The 15228-nt window shown below is 44.7% G+C and overlaps 1 protein-coding gene across 7 annotated transcripts in view; it reads left to right on the top strand.

Annotated features, from left to right (window-relative positions):
* The window catches only part of LOC146870167 (uncharacterized), a 740305-nt gene that overhangs the window by 143203 nt on the left and 581874 nt on the right, over window positions 1-15228 (top strand). The window lies entirely within an intron of this gene.

The following is a 15228-nucleotide window of genomic DNA, read 5'->3' as shown; positions in this document are numbered from 1 at the left end:
CGTAAGTGGTTGATGGATTGGCATGCCTGTAATGAAGCTCAGGGTTTCATAATTAAGTGCTTTAATTGACTTAGTTTCGAAACTAATCTGAAACTCAAGAATCAGGATAAATGAATCCTGTTAAACACAATACAAGTATTTCCATGAACACAGAGTTAATTGCATGTGCGACTTGGATGTTTCTTCATAGTGAACTAGTAAATTCAAAGCTCTTGTGTGTGAACCAGTCTCACGTTGTTTTACAGAGATTGTCAGCTGCCCTTACTCACCACAAATAGATGCTGCGATGTATCCGGAGTTCAAGTCAAGTCAAATGATCTTTATTCGGATATATATTTAAAAAAATCCATAAAAGTACATGTAAATCACAACAATCATCCCTCTAAACAGTAAAAACAAGCATTTGTTAGCTATAACATATGCAACGGGGCAACCATTGGTGCAAATATGCAATGTGCAAATAATGCAGAGGTAGTACAAGCTTATCAGACCATGTTCATTTTTGCTCAAGATCAAACAACAGATTAAAAGAAACAACTGACTCTAAGGGTTGCATCCATAAAAGTACATATAAATCACAACAATCATCCCGATAAAACAATAAAAACCGGCATTGTTAACTATAACATGTGCAAGGGAACAACCACTGGTGCAAATGTGCAATGTGCAAATAATGCAGAAATAGTGCAAACTTATCAGGCCATGTTCATTGTTGGTCGAGATCGGACAGCGGATTGAAAGAAACGACTAACTCTAAAAATTACATCATCTGAGTTTAACAACAATAAATCTCTAAATGCCAGGTTAAAATCCGTCAAGGCACTCTCTCTAAAATACGGAATTAGGTAATGTTTGGTGTATTTTACATAGAAACCACAAAAAAATGTAAAATGTAACAGGCTTTGTTTGCCACCTAGGTTACAGGGACAGCTTAAATTTCCCAGATTTTTAATATAACCTAAGGGGAAACAAAGTAAATTTACAACACTTCCGTCCCTGAACCGAAACAGAAAACTCCTGTTCCATCTACCCAGTTTCTTTCGCAGGTAACCCTGGGGCATATTGTGCGGCCTACCACATGGTTCCTGAATGGGGATGTACCTAAGGATGGCTGGCTTTACAAACTCGGTCTTTTCTCTATTTTCTCGGTACAGATCATACAAAGCCCTTTTTACTAAATTCTTATGCGTACAATCTATGGTTTGGGGTGCTAAGAATAGGTGCCCCATCTCCACACTTGCTAAACTCTTCTCTACTGCCCTGAGCCAAGGTATATGGTTGGCCCGCTAGCTTTTTAGGTAGTCCGAGATAATATCGCGGGTCAAGGAGGCAGCAGGATTCCGCCATATTTTCAAACAAAACAGGGCGGGTCTAGATTTTATGAAGTCCTCTATATAGGGGAGATTCAGTTCTCTATGGCACACGTAAAATGGGGCTGAGATGACCCCCCCCCAAAACCTTCCTGCAGAATTTATTCTCTTCAATCTGTATGTTGGTACAGTTCGAGTATCCCAACACCTCTGCACCATAGGTTCCTGTTGGTAAGCACTGGGTTCTATAGATTTGTAAAAGTGGCATAATAATCTCAGCATGTTTAGGTTGACGGAGGGTGATTATAGAGTTAATAGCTTTACCCAATTTGTTCCTCCCTCTGGCAACATGAGGTTGCCAGGATCCGAAGTCGGAAACAACAGGCCTAAATAAGGAAAAGTGCAAGTGCTATTTAAAAGATTGTTCCCTGACATGACGTAACGAATTTTATGTTTCTTTGGGCCGCAGGACATTATAAAGGATTTTTAAAAATTGGTACATAAGCCGAGATCGGCCATGTATGAAACAAAACCTGAGATTAAAGTGCGCAGTGCATTGGGTGTGCGGCCCATGAGGACCGCATCGTCCGCATAAAGAAGTACGGGGAGTGGTTTGCCATTAATGTGCGGAACATCGCTAGTTAATTTACACAAGGATTTGCTTAATTCATTTATGTACAAAATAAAAAGCAAGGGGGCCAAGACACAGCCTTGTCTTACCCCCCTGCCAATTAAAATCTCACCCGAGACCTCACCGTCATTATTTATTCGGACACGGGCTTTTAAATCACTGTGTAGTTGGGCTAAAAAATAAACCAAAGGTTCATCTAAGCCATAACTCAACAAAACTGACCATAAACGGGAGCGGTTAACAAAATCAAAAGTAGAACTTAAATCCATAAAACCTAAATACAGTGGGGATTTTTTAGCAATGGTGTATTTGGCTAATAAAAGGTTTAAATTTAAGCATTGCTCCACGGTCCCTACATTGCTTCTAAAGCCTAACTGGCATGGATGTAGGATCATGTTTTCTTCAGCCCAGGTTCTGATCTTATTAAAAATGACCCTGCCCAAAATCTTCAAAGTGTTATCGATTAAAGATATTGGGCGATAACTGCCAGGGTCAAGTCTGTTACCTTTTTTGAAGAATGGAACGATAATATTATCCGACCAGGAACCTGGCAGTGGAGTGTTAGATAAATTCTTAAAAATATTGCACAATAAAGGTGACCAAAAGTCAGGCTCTGATTTGATTAAGTCAATGGATAATCCATCAGGGCCCGGAGCTTTGTTCCCTGCACTTTGTGAAATGGCATCTTCTACCTCCATTATAGAAATATTCAGTGTCATAAGGGGCTGAAAATTTTCCATGGAAGAATGCGGTGCCGCGTAAATATTTGAAAAATGCTCCACCCACACATCCCCTAATATGTTACAATTTATGGGGGTGATATTAGATCCAATTGATCTCAGGTTCTTAACCTTGCTCCAAAACCCAGCAGCATCCTTCATTGCCGCTGTGCGTACAAGGGATTCCCAATGGGTTTTTAGAAGCTCTTCAGATCTTGTTTTTAAGGTGCACTTGTATCTTGACCTCAGAGTCCTCACCAGTGACTGGTCTGGTGGGTCAGCTGTAAGCGCAACCCTTAGTTCCCAATTTGCTTTGGAACATGAGTTGTCGAACCACCTTGGGTTTTTGGTGATATTGACTGGGACTGGGACTGGTTTGGAAATCTCCTTTTTTATAGCCTTACACAGCCCTGTAAATAATTCAACTATTTCATGTCCAGAACTATCAGTAGATAGACAGGTGGATACTAGTGAAGGGTGCGACTTTATAGTGCGAGCTAAAACCCCCTTATTGTCAATCCCCTTCCAGACCACCCTAAGTTTATCTGTTGACACTGCTAAGTTTTTAGCCCCAATTTCTCTACGGTTCACCACTTTTTTTATGGATTTAAAACAAGATAAAATCGGATGATGGTCACTATATATGGTACTAACAACTGTGGCCTCTAATAAGAGGTCCACGAGCAGGGAGGTTATAAATACATAATCTATTGTGGATGAGCTCCCACGCCCGACATAGGTGGCCACAGGACCTTTATTTACAGCAGTATTTGCCTTTTCCATGACATTGACTAGGTCCCGTGTAACTAGATGGTTAGACAATTCTTCACCTCTTTTGCAAGGAGGGGTTTTGGAATAAATGTGTGCATTAAAATCTCCTCCTAAGCATATACCATCAAGTTTACCATTCTTTTGACCATCTACAATTTCATCAATAAAATCAAACAATTTTTTAAAATTCATATCGGGATGTGTTGTGAAATCGTTATTATAAAAATTAATTAAACATAATTTTATCCTACTGATATAAAGCAGGGCCTGAAAACTCATATCATTAGATTCCAACGGTTCTATTTTGACTTCTGCCCTGATTTTAACCCAAATGGATAGTCCCCCACTAGGTCTACCCATGACCGGGATCGGTGCAGTTTGATTATAACAACTGTAACCCTCAAAAAGTAGGGAACTAGTGCACCAAGTTTCTTGAAACATTAGAATGTCAAAATTAAAAACCCAGTCTGCCCAATCCCTGATTTTCAATTTCGCATTAAGACCTGCGATGTTCCAACTCAAAATTGTCAAGTTGTGGTTCAGTGTGGGCGTGGCAGTAACATGGGTAGTTATTTTAGGGTGGAGTGACAACGCAGGCGCTTTAATGCCATTGGGGACCGTTGTAGTGCGGTAAATTGACAATTCCCCCACAGAGCCAAGTGTGTTAATATGGTTCCTGGTTGCTAAGTCTGGGGTGGTAGCTGGTGGTCAGTCCAGGGTACCCAACTCAGATAGTACACTAAACCTATTATACAGTGGAAAAAGTGGTAGAGCGGGACTGGGTAGTCTGTGGTGGGGTCTATAAAAGTAGCCCAATGGCAATGGGGTTATGACGGTAGGAAGGCAAAAATAAGTATTGTTACTGCCAAGGATAGATTTAACTGTAGTGGGGTTTCTGAAGTTAATTACAATACAGTCTCCTGTTATGTTCTTAAATGATGGACCAACCCAGCTCACCCGACGAACAGACAGAATTTCACTCGAAATATTAGGACCTACCCCTTTGTGTTTAGACAACCAGTCAAGACACTTATTGTTTAGCTGGACCCAGGACTCACCCTGTCCCTCCCTTAGCTGTGGTACGCCTGCCAAAATTAAAACGTAAGGGCAGGCATCAGGAGGTAAATGAAGGGCAGGTCCCAGATGTTTGCTAGGCCTAGTGACAACTGTTTGGCCCTTGTCTGACCCGATATTAATGGTGCCTCCGGCCTCGTAGAGGGCAAGATGGATATGTCCTTTGACGTAATGGAGGCCACGCGAGTGGGACAGGCTGGTTCAGTTGCTCCAACCGGGGTATACTGTAAAGTCATGGCAGTTTGATTTCTCCCTCCATTGTCACCTCTTGATGCAATGTTGGATGTGGCTGTGCTACTAATGGTATTAGACCCGCCACCCAAGAGACCCTTACTAGCAACTTCCAACTCTTTCAAAAGGCGATCTCCCCTCATTAAATCAAGGCTAATCACCCCTTTCCTTTTTGCATCTTCATTTTTTATCAGGTTTTCCAGTCTGTCTAATCTTTTAAAAATATTATTAAACTGTTTGATCATTTGACTTTCCATTTGTTTAAAAATAGTGTCAACTATAGTTTCCATAAAATTCTCATTTGACTTTTTTTGGGTGACGCTTTCAATTACAGGATCAGTCTGTATGCATGCACAATTATGTCCTTCTTTGGGAGGAATAATGTCTAAAAACTCCTCAGCGAGTTGCAAAGACTCAGTGATGAGGCTGCTGCCCCCTGGCGGTTTTTGCTTCCCTCTAGTCCACATACTCTGAGGTGTCGGTTGGCTCTTGTTGCGAGGGAGTTGTTTCCTTTTGTTAACTAATGGTTTCAAAGGGCCTCTTTTCCTTTTTTCTCCTGCGATTTTCTTGTTCGGTGACAAAGAGGGGATAGGAGCATGCGCAATGGGGTCGGGCTGTGAGTCAATAATAATGGTGCCGCAATTATCCCCTAATGGTGTAGATGGTGGATTGACCAAATTAGGTTTGGAAATTGTAACCACAGGGGACAGCGGCAAAATGTGGTTTGAACTTGTTTCCTGGGGCTCTGAATGTAAGCGTGTATACTCCATAGACATTCTCCTCTCAGTGTTAGCAATTTCATTGGTGACCATATTAAAGGCATTGTCCAGCATACTTTCTAATGTCGGCGGGAGGGCAGGGTATCCCACGGATGACTTTATAGTAGTGTTAGCATTTTGTTTCCCCATTCTTAATATGTATCAGGGCTCACCTTACTTGGCAGCTTAGAGGGATGGCCCGCCCGACCACTGTTGACCTCTGAGGGCCTCAGAGGGCCCGCCCTTTTCCCGGGCTTCGCCCACGCGTGCGTCCCGCGCTGCGGGAGGCTTCCGGTGCTTATGAACGCCTCCCGTCGCTAATGCAGCGTCAGGGTGGCGCGAGGCTGCTGGGAGGTGTAGTTTTAGGCAGCCGTTCCCCTCACGGCGTGGAAAGAGCAATATGATCCGCTCTCCTTGCGGCAGGGGCCGCGATAGATAGACGTTCCCCACAGGACAGAGGACAGCTATGGCCTGGCAAAACTGCAAACAGTTCCCGCGCTGCGGGAGGCTTCCGGTGCTTATGAACGCCTCCCGGCGCTAATGCAGCGTCTGGGTGGCGCGAGGCTGCTGGGAGGTGTAGTTTTAGGCAGCCGTTCCCCTCACGGCATGGAAAGAGCAATATGATCCGCTCTCCTTGCGGCAGGGGCCGCGATAGATAGACGTTCCCCACAGGACAGAGGACAGCTATGGCCTGGCAAAACTGCAAACAGTTCCCGCGCTGCGGGAGGCTTCCGGTGCTTATGAACGCCTCCCGGCACTAATGCAGCGTCAGGATGGCGCGAGGCTGCTGGGAGGTGTAGTTTTAGGCAGCCGTTCCCCTCACGGCGTGGAAAGAACAATGTGATCCGCTCTCCTTGCGGCAGGGGCCGCGATAGATAGACGTTCCCCACAGGACAGAGGACAGCTATGGCCTGGCAAAACTGCAAACAGTTCCCGCTCTATATTGCGGCTGTCGCGGGCTGGCAATTGGCTCTGGATCTTGCCAGAACCCCCCCCACCCGCGTAGGGTTGGCTTTACCAGCAAGAGGGCTGACCCTGGGCCTTGACTAGTGGGCAGCTGTAAGTGGAGCTCCATTAAAAAAGAAACCTCCGTGGCTCCAAGGCAGCGCGCAGACATCAACCTCTCTGTTCTCCACCAACAGCTTTTAACTACAGAAGTGAGGTTTAAGCACCGTGCAAACAAGCAACTTCTACTGACGAAACACAGCCAGTGAACTGGAAAGCAACTCCTGTACTCATAGAAGCAATCATACATAATTGAAGCATGTATAATTCCACAGGTATGCCATCGCTTTACATGCCCATTCGGCGGGAAAATGAACATATCTGTAATTTTAGATTACTGGGTACATGTTCCACATGTGATTTTACATCCTGTGGTGCCCTTGGAGTAATCTGCATTGTCACCCCTCCCCCAACTGATTAATGTGCAACAGCGCCTTGGCACGTACTTATCACTAGCCAGGGGGTCTCACTTTGCTGAGTTTAATAGGTTGAGACCTCCGCCATTATTCTTCAGGGCTGGCTGATAACACTGTCTACGCTCACTAATCACAGAGCGATAATAAACAAGAAACAAAAAAAACTCGGCAGAGGGCGTGGGGACCTTCAGCAGAAGTGAATGAGCCCAGGAAGATTTAGAGGGTGGGGCCCAGCAGCACTGAGAGAAACCGAGCACAGCAGTCGGCCTGAGCAGTGCTTTAAATGGGCCGGTACTCACCGGTACTGAGTAGCGGCACTTTTTCATTTTCTCACATCGAGTACCGGCACTTTTTCTTGTGTAAAGAGAGTACCGGTACTCACCAGGGCCTGGCTTTGATGCAGGTGGCGCTCCGTTCATCAATCACCTTGTACCTCAGCAGCACCTTCCACTCTTAATCACAGTGGAAGCCTGGGTTGGGCTCCTACAAGATAACAGCTGCTCTTGTCACCAGTACACAGCGCAGTGATCTGCATGTATGCTCTGGCAGCCATCAGAGCAGAGGTGTGGCTGCAGAGAGGTTAGTTTATCCTTTGTTTTTACACAGCAGGGGCAGAGACGCGGCTATTAAACTTAATGGGCAAGGGTGTGAGAGGCATTGCTCAGGGTTACACAGGACTGCAATGACGCTTCTGTAGCAGATATCGCTCTATGTAAACTGCTGCCATTAGGCCTTTTAACACAAATTCGCTAGTACATCTATGACAAGACAAGATGTTGAGCACTATGTAAAAGTCAAATACTTGACATAGTGCATTTACATAACACATACAAGCATTTTTTCCAGTTACTGTTGCCTGCGGTGGGTATTTTCAATATGCCTGGACAAAACAAAAAGTTTGCACTTACTGTTACTATCTCTAACCATCGTTTCACAACTAAATTTCCTATTTGCATGTGTAAATATAATGGAATCTCGGTACCAAACTCACTGATCCTGTGAAAAATGCGATATGCTCTTTGAACAGAGATGTTTGCAGCCAGCGCTAAACCATCTGGGCTTACATGTCACAAGGAAGTATACGGCTGTATTTGAATCAAAAACCAATATATGTAATGCATGACTAGATAAGTGCATGTAACTCACACTCATGGTTGCAATTTAATGCACACTGTGATCGGACGGCAAAAGCAGGGAAACTGAAAGCTTCCTCTTTTTTGCACCCCCAGGTGGTCATTGGTACAAGCTATTTGAGTTCAAGCACAGGAAACTTATTTTATTTGTAATAAGTCTCCTCTCCTGACTGAGAGCCATCAGCAGCCATATTTCAATTCAGACAGACCCTCTTGCCATTTATAACATGATGTGAATGTCTGTTGCTTTTTTAAATATTTATTTCATTGACAGTTAGAAATGCAAGAATACATTTGACATTTACTAAATTAAGTATATTAGGTATATAATATATTATCTAAATTAACATACGTGGGATTGCAATAAAAACTGTTAAGTAATGTCAACAAAAGATTTTAAAGCAATTCAAATTTCCCAACAGAGACGTTTTTTCTACATCTGTGCTGTGTTACATATATGGATGTATATTTTATTTACACAGTGTATTCAGAGAACCCAGTTAGATACCTTTATTCATCTGCAACCTGTTTATTCCGCCCACCACTCCTTTTCAATCACATAAAATGGAATGTTGAAATGTTGAGCCACCAGCAGCAACTTCACCAGTGTTTCTGTGTCAACATTAATTTTCCAGTGGCAGCCAGAGAACGAATATGCTGCTTACTGAAGTTACACAAAGTATGTCCCTTGGAAAGCAACTCTGGTTTCCATTTTAGACAGAAACACCCACTAGCGCATAGCATGCAGCATGTAGATCAGAGATTTGTTTTTTATGTAGATAGCTCAGTTGGATACTGTATTTGTTGCATAGATCATTGTCTTCCCTGTAGGTCACAAGTTAACATCGTTGGCATATATCTTAGTGAATTATGCCCCTGCAGCAAGGACCTGCATGCAACAACAAGGCATATATAAAGAACCGTACTGTTTCTTTCATTTTTTAAGGTTGCTAAAAAAAGGGTTACTTTGGTTTGTAATAAACACTCATTAGTAAGTGCTATATAAATGGTTATTGGTGTAAAATCTAATGTACAGATACATCCGATATTCTAACAATGCATGCAGATTTCTTGCATAAAAACCTTGCAACGGTAAAAAACTTAGCTCCGCCCCTTGTTCCGCCTTTAGCACCGCCCTTATGCCCGCCCGAAGCTCCACCCCCTTTTGATGAGTACCTGCACTTATTTTTGTCCATTTAAAGCACTGGGCCTGAGAGAGAAATAAAAACACAATTGGGGCAAGGGCATTGTAAAGGTGACAGACACAGCTTGATTTTTAGCCCTGTTTACAGAAACAACCTTGCAGCGAAGCTAAGCTCAGAGCAATAATGCTCTGCTCCAGAAAAGGAAACCATCACTAAACACCAGTAGGAAACAAAGGGAAAAAAAAGTCCCCGGGGAACAGATAAACAGCACAAAGGGTAATGATGCTGTAGTTAGTCCCTGCTGCTGGGAGGAACAAAAGAGAAAATGAGAGACAAAGAGGCAGGACTGACCACTAGCAAGCTAGGGGTTTTAAAGGACACTGCAACAAACAAATCAAAAGCAGGGGTGTGGCTTTAAGCCCACAAGAGAAGTATACTAAAGTATACATGAGGTCGTACGCTTATACGCGACCTAAAAAGCGCACCAACGTCGTTTTTAAGGCATGTGTATGCTTGTCTTGCGTGCCTACAAAATGATGTGGTCCGCTGAGTTAAAAAAAAGTTTTGTGTTAAAAAATGTTTTTAACCATGCAGCACAGCATCAGGGATCCAATGCAATATGGTTATACACCACTTGGAAAGCCAATAGGTCACAAATCAAGACATATTGGTTTTGCCAGTGCTTGTTGGAGCTTGTGGTTGTTCATGTCGCAGGCTCCAGTTTTCAGTACGCCACATTTAAAAATAAAACATTCAGTGGTCCATCATCTAGGGCGAATTGTAGTGGTGAAAGCATGTGTGATGTCTCTTCCGTGTGTATGATATATCTTAGGTTTTGTAGTCTCTGTAGCCTTCTACTTCAGATTGCTATCACGCATTTACATCTATTTTTGATGCACGTAACCGGCTCTTAGCTCTTTTATTACTTTTGCTTTCTGAAGAAGCTCCAGGTTGTGGTAAACTGTAGGTATTGAGATCTGTCTTCATTTTCCCACCCACCATCACTCATGTCGCACCTCCGTCCTTTGTTAAGACTGCAATCCACAGCTGTAATGTCTGAAATCCAAAGGGCAGACACGCAGGCGGTTCCTCTTGCGGCTTCATAAGACAGATCTGTTAATGATGAGCACTGTTTAATTGCTAGCTCTGACAATTATTCATCAGTGGCTAAAGAAAGGAAAACTTGCTTCAAATAATCTTCTGCATATTTAAACATCAGCACTTTCCATATCAATCGTGCACTGCTGTTGAATAATCATTTTTACATGATTAATTATTAATCAATCTGGATCCATCTTATTCCATCCTCTGAGAAACAGGTCAAAGTTTTTAATTAAAGATTAGCCATGGCCTTCGAAATATTTGAGCTAATCATGACATTAAATCATGTAAAGCCTTGTTTATGTTACTCGGGGATTTACAAGGTGGTGTGAATTGATGTTTAACATTATTGAGGGAGAGCTGGGCGTACGGTCTTCTATTATGGATGATAATCCGCCCCCGGCCTAAGGCCAAAGGAAGCCTGGCCCTCATCAGGTCTAGGATGAGCCAATGATGAATGCCTGCGCCGTTTGTGTTTTGGTGTATCTTCGAATATCAATAAGCCCAAAAGAAAAAACAAGAGCCTCGTTCTGGATCGCGAGCAAAATGGAAAATCAAGTTCAAACTTTTTTGGACCCAATTTTATACTATTTTGCTGAATATAGAGTAAGTGCAAATAACGTTCACTCCTGCATTTTGTGCACGCAACTCACTCTAGTGCATATAAAACGCTCCTACGAAAGTGTAATAACGATTGAAGCTAAAGTATGTGCACAGGATAAAAAAAAGGCACTAATCATTTCAAGCTATTTTTTTTCTGTTTACATATTATCAAGTTGGAAAACTGAATTTTTTACGCTTTTCAAACGTGAAAGGTCAGGCTGTGTTAGAGGCAAGCAGTCTGTTCAATGTATTATCCAAAAAGTAAAAATATTGCCAAGTCACTTAAGTTGGTGGTTCTTGGTGCACCCTCAGCCAGCCACTGTCAGGCTGCAGGATAAGAAGTGTAATAAGCAATAAACAAGACAACAGACCTTTTCAATGTATGCACAGAGGATCTCAGAGCTGGATTGGGAATGCAGACCATCTGGCCGCGATGGGTAGAGGGGCGGGCTGGTGGGAAACACTGCTGCTGCTTTGGTGCAGGGGGCCTAAATTGAAGCACTGCTGCGAAACCGACCCCCTGTACCAAAACCTCACCGGGCCAAAACCGGCCCGACCCTTCCGACCGACCAGGAAAACGCTCATTGCCTGGTACAACCAGTCCTGCATTGCAGGGTCTGGAAAAACATCCCTGCATCAATCAGGACCGTCCCAATGCTGCTCCAATGTAGGAAACGGCTGAAGACTCATTTCTCTAAAGAACAAATCACAAAGCATTAGCCGTCCACAAGTCAGATTCCGCTCCCATTTCTTGCCTTTGACCATGGTCCATGCTCTGCTGCCTTTTAGCTAGGTTTGTGCTATGGAAATACTATAAACATACATAGACTATAAATTCTCATACTAATGACATGTATTCAGAAACAATACACGTGCAACATATTTAATTAGGCATTCCTATTAAGCTCTCTCTCCACCAAGGGAATCAGTGTCCTGTTGTTGGAAAACGAGGCAGCATCTGTGAGGCCTGCACAAATAACATGACTACATTTGTCCTTCACTGGGAACCAAACACCCAATTGTGGCGCCTGACTCTCAGAGGGTAGCGTTGCAGAGCAGTCTGAGGCTTACTCAAGGGAGGTGGTGTGGGCTAGTAATCGCCATTTGCAGGTGCACAAAAATAACACTCAATAATTGATTATCCAGTCTGTACTTTGCTTTATAAAAGTAAGAGTACATTTAATAAACACTTTGCTTTATAAAAGTAAGACTACATTTATTAAACACACACACCACTCAATACTATGCACCAATTTACAAATATACATAAGCTGTTGGAATTACTTTGTGACATTGCATAACATCTCCACCCTTCCCGCGGGGGGGGGGGGGGGGGGGGGTGGGGTCTAGTAATACCACTCCCATGTATGCACATCAACTTGCCCCCAATGCAGTTAGTTGAACATCACCTGGAGCGAGGGCCCTGCGCAGTGGCACCATCCCAGTGGCGACCCACCCCATTACCTCAACAAGCATTAAAAAGGGGTAAACCTGCCTTGGTGACACATGACCCTGACTGAGCATCTCCTACTGACCATAAAGTATGCACCTCTATATCTTAAGGGCTAGCAGTCTGGGGTCTTCACCTAAGCGCAGCAGCAAGAATACATGTTTACGCACACTTTAGAATGACAGTACTCATCATCTTAGTTGATCATTTGAATGCATTGCAATTACAGCCCCTAAGGGCATCACAGATGAAATCACAGGATTGCGCATATACAGCCAGACATCCTAGCAGGACTGTCTGGCAACATAACCCCACTTGGCTTATGACATCTCCTTACACATGTGACTTACAGTCCCTTCAAAAGAAGTACTCCTGGCAACTACACTTCTCCTGCAGTGCGCCTCTTCACTTTAAAAGGAATCACAGGTAAAAGCATGGGATTATGTAAATACAGCCAGACCCCCTAGCAGGAAGGTCCAGCAACATAACTCCATTTAGCTTAACATCACCTTACACAGGTACTTCACTTTACACATGTGACTTTCAATCCACCTAAAAAGAAATAACCAATAGTAAATGCATTTTGGTGCAATTACACAACTTCACCTCCAGGGGATGCCCTTCTCCAGACATCCCCCAACTCAGCCCTTCACTCCGTGATTTATTTATTTATTTAGCAATTTGTATAGCGCCTGGTGACCCGAGGGCATCCCCGCGCTGTTAACATTGAGTCCTACTGAGGGGGAGAGAGGTGGAGGGTTTATTTAGGGAACAAAAGGGTTTTAAGTTTTTTCCTGAATGTCAGGTGGTTGGGCTCCAGTCTGAGGGAGCGTGGGAGAGAGTTCCAACCAGTGGACGCTTTGACAGAGAAACGTCGGCCTCCAGTGCGTGTTCTCTTGAATTTAGGGATGTTGGCCAGGTGCTCGTTCTCCGACCGTAGGGCCCTTGGTGCAATGTAGGGGGTGACCAGACCACTAAGGATCGCAGGTCCCGATCCGTTGATTAGTTTATGGGCCGTGCACATGGCCTTAAACTCCACCCTTTGGCGGACTGGCAGCCAGTGCAGCGCCTTAATGGCGGGTTTGGCGGATACTCTAGGAGGTACGCTCATGATTAGGCGGGCTGCAGCGTTCTGGGTTCTTTGCAGTCTCGCTAAGGTGGCTTCCGGCGCACCTAGGTAGACCAAGTTGCTGTAGTCTAGCCGTGACAATATGAGGCCCTGTACTAGTAGTTTCCTGGACACGGGCGGTAGGAGGGGGAGAATTTTGCGAATAGTTCGCAGAAGCCCAAGACAGGTACCGGCGGTTTTAGCCGCTTGGGTCTTCATTGAGAGGGCGGGTTCTAGCCAGACTCCGAGGGTCTTGATTTCGTGTTTCGGGGTGGGGATTTCCCCGAACACGTCTGGCCAAATTGCCGGGGGGATGGTCGCCCATTGTTTGCCCATGAGCATCACCTCGGTTTTGGAACCGTTGAGTTTCAATGACGATTCACACATCCACCCGTGAATTTCGGTGAGACAGTTTGGTAATTTGTCTGGGTGGTCGTCAAGTTGGGAGAGGGAGACGACCAATTGTGTGTCGTCAGCGTAGCTCACGATTTTTATCCCGAATGGTGTTACCACATCTTCCAAGGGGGCCATGTACACATTAAAAAGTGTGGGGCTCAGGGAGGAGCCCTGAGGAACCCCGCTGGTGAGTGGGAGTGTGGACGAGTGGAATTCGCCGTCCCAAACCTGGAACGTGCGTCCAGTGAGAAAGGACTCTATCCATCTGAGTGCCATCCCGGTGAGCCCTGCTGTCGCCAATCGATGAAGAAGGACACGGTGATTGACCGTGTCGAAGGCGGCACTCAGATCCAGGAGGATCACTGCCACTGATCCCCCTGAGTCTAGAATGCGCCTTGCTTCCTCGATGACGGCAAGCAGGGCGGTGTCTGTGCCGTGTCCCGGACGGAACCCGGTTTGGGATTGCCGTAGGATGTTATTAGTCTCGAGAAATCGGGAAAGTTGACTATTCACCAGTTTCTCGGTGATCTTGCTAATCCCCGGGAGGAGTGATATGGGCCGGTAGTTTGCCATATCAGTTGGGTCGAGCTGAGGTTTTTTAAGGAGTGCCTTCACCACTGCACTTTTCCAGCTGTGGGGGACTGATCCCTGAGCAAGTGAGCAGTTGATAAGCTCCGTGATTGTAGGGGTGATAGCGGGGGCCACGTTTTTGAGGAATCTCAGAGGTGCAGGGTCTAAAGGAGATCCACTTTTTATTTTATTCAGTGTCGTTTCCACCTCGTTGGGTGTTACCGGCTCGAATGTCTCGAGTTGGGGACGTATTCCCGTCTCATCGGGGGGCTGAATAGTGTTTCTGCGGGAAGGGGAGCTGGGGGGAGGGAGGGATGTGAGGATGCGGGCGATTTTGTTGTTGAAGTATGAGGCTAAGTCATTACTTCTATCTACCTTAGGGGTGGTGGGCGAGGAAGAGATGGGAACTTTCAGAAGCTCCTTCACAATGAGAAAGGATTCCCTAGAGGAATTAGAGGCTTCCTTTATCCGGGTGTCATAGTGAGAGGCTTTGGAGAGCTTGATTGCGGTTTTATAGGTTTTGACTGAGGAGTGGTATGCCTCTTTGCTGGCGTTGTGCCAGTCTTTTCTCCAAAGCCGTTCAGCTCTTTTACAGTTTTTGCGGAGCTGGCGAAGTTCTGGGGTGTACCACGGAGCAGAGCCGATGTTGTTGGTCTTATCTTCGCGCATTCTGAGTGGGAGCACAGAGTCAAGGGAGGTCGTGATCCAATTTCTGAAGTTACTATCGGCGTTGTCCGGGATATCGTCGTGAATCGGGGTGGTAGATATCAGGGTGTTGGCCCATTCTTCAATAGGTAGTTTGGACCA

The sequence above is a fragment of the Triturus cristatus genome, chromosome 1_1 (assembly GCF_964204655.1).
Source record: "Triturus cristatus chromosome 1_1, aTriCri1.1, whole genome shotgun sequence".
NCBI lineage: Eukaryota > Metazoa > Chordata > Amphibia > Caudata > Salamandridae > Triturus > Triturus cristatus.
Note: the sequence above shows the minus strand (reverse complement) of the source record. Positions and strands in the feature narration are given on the sequence as shown.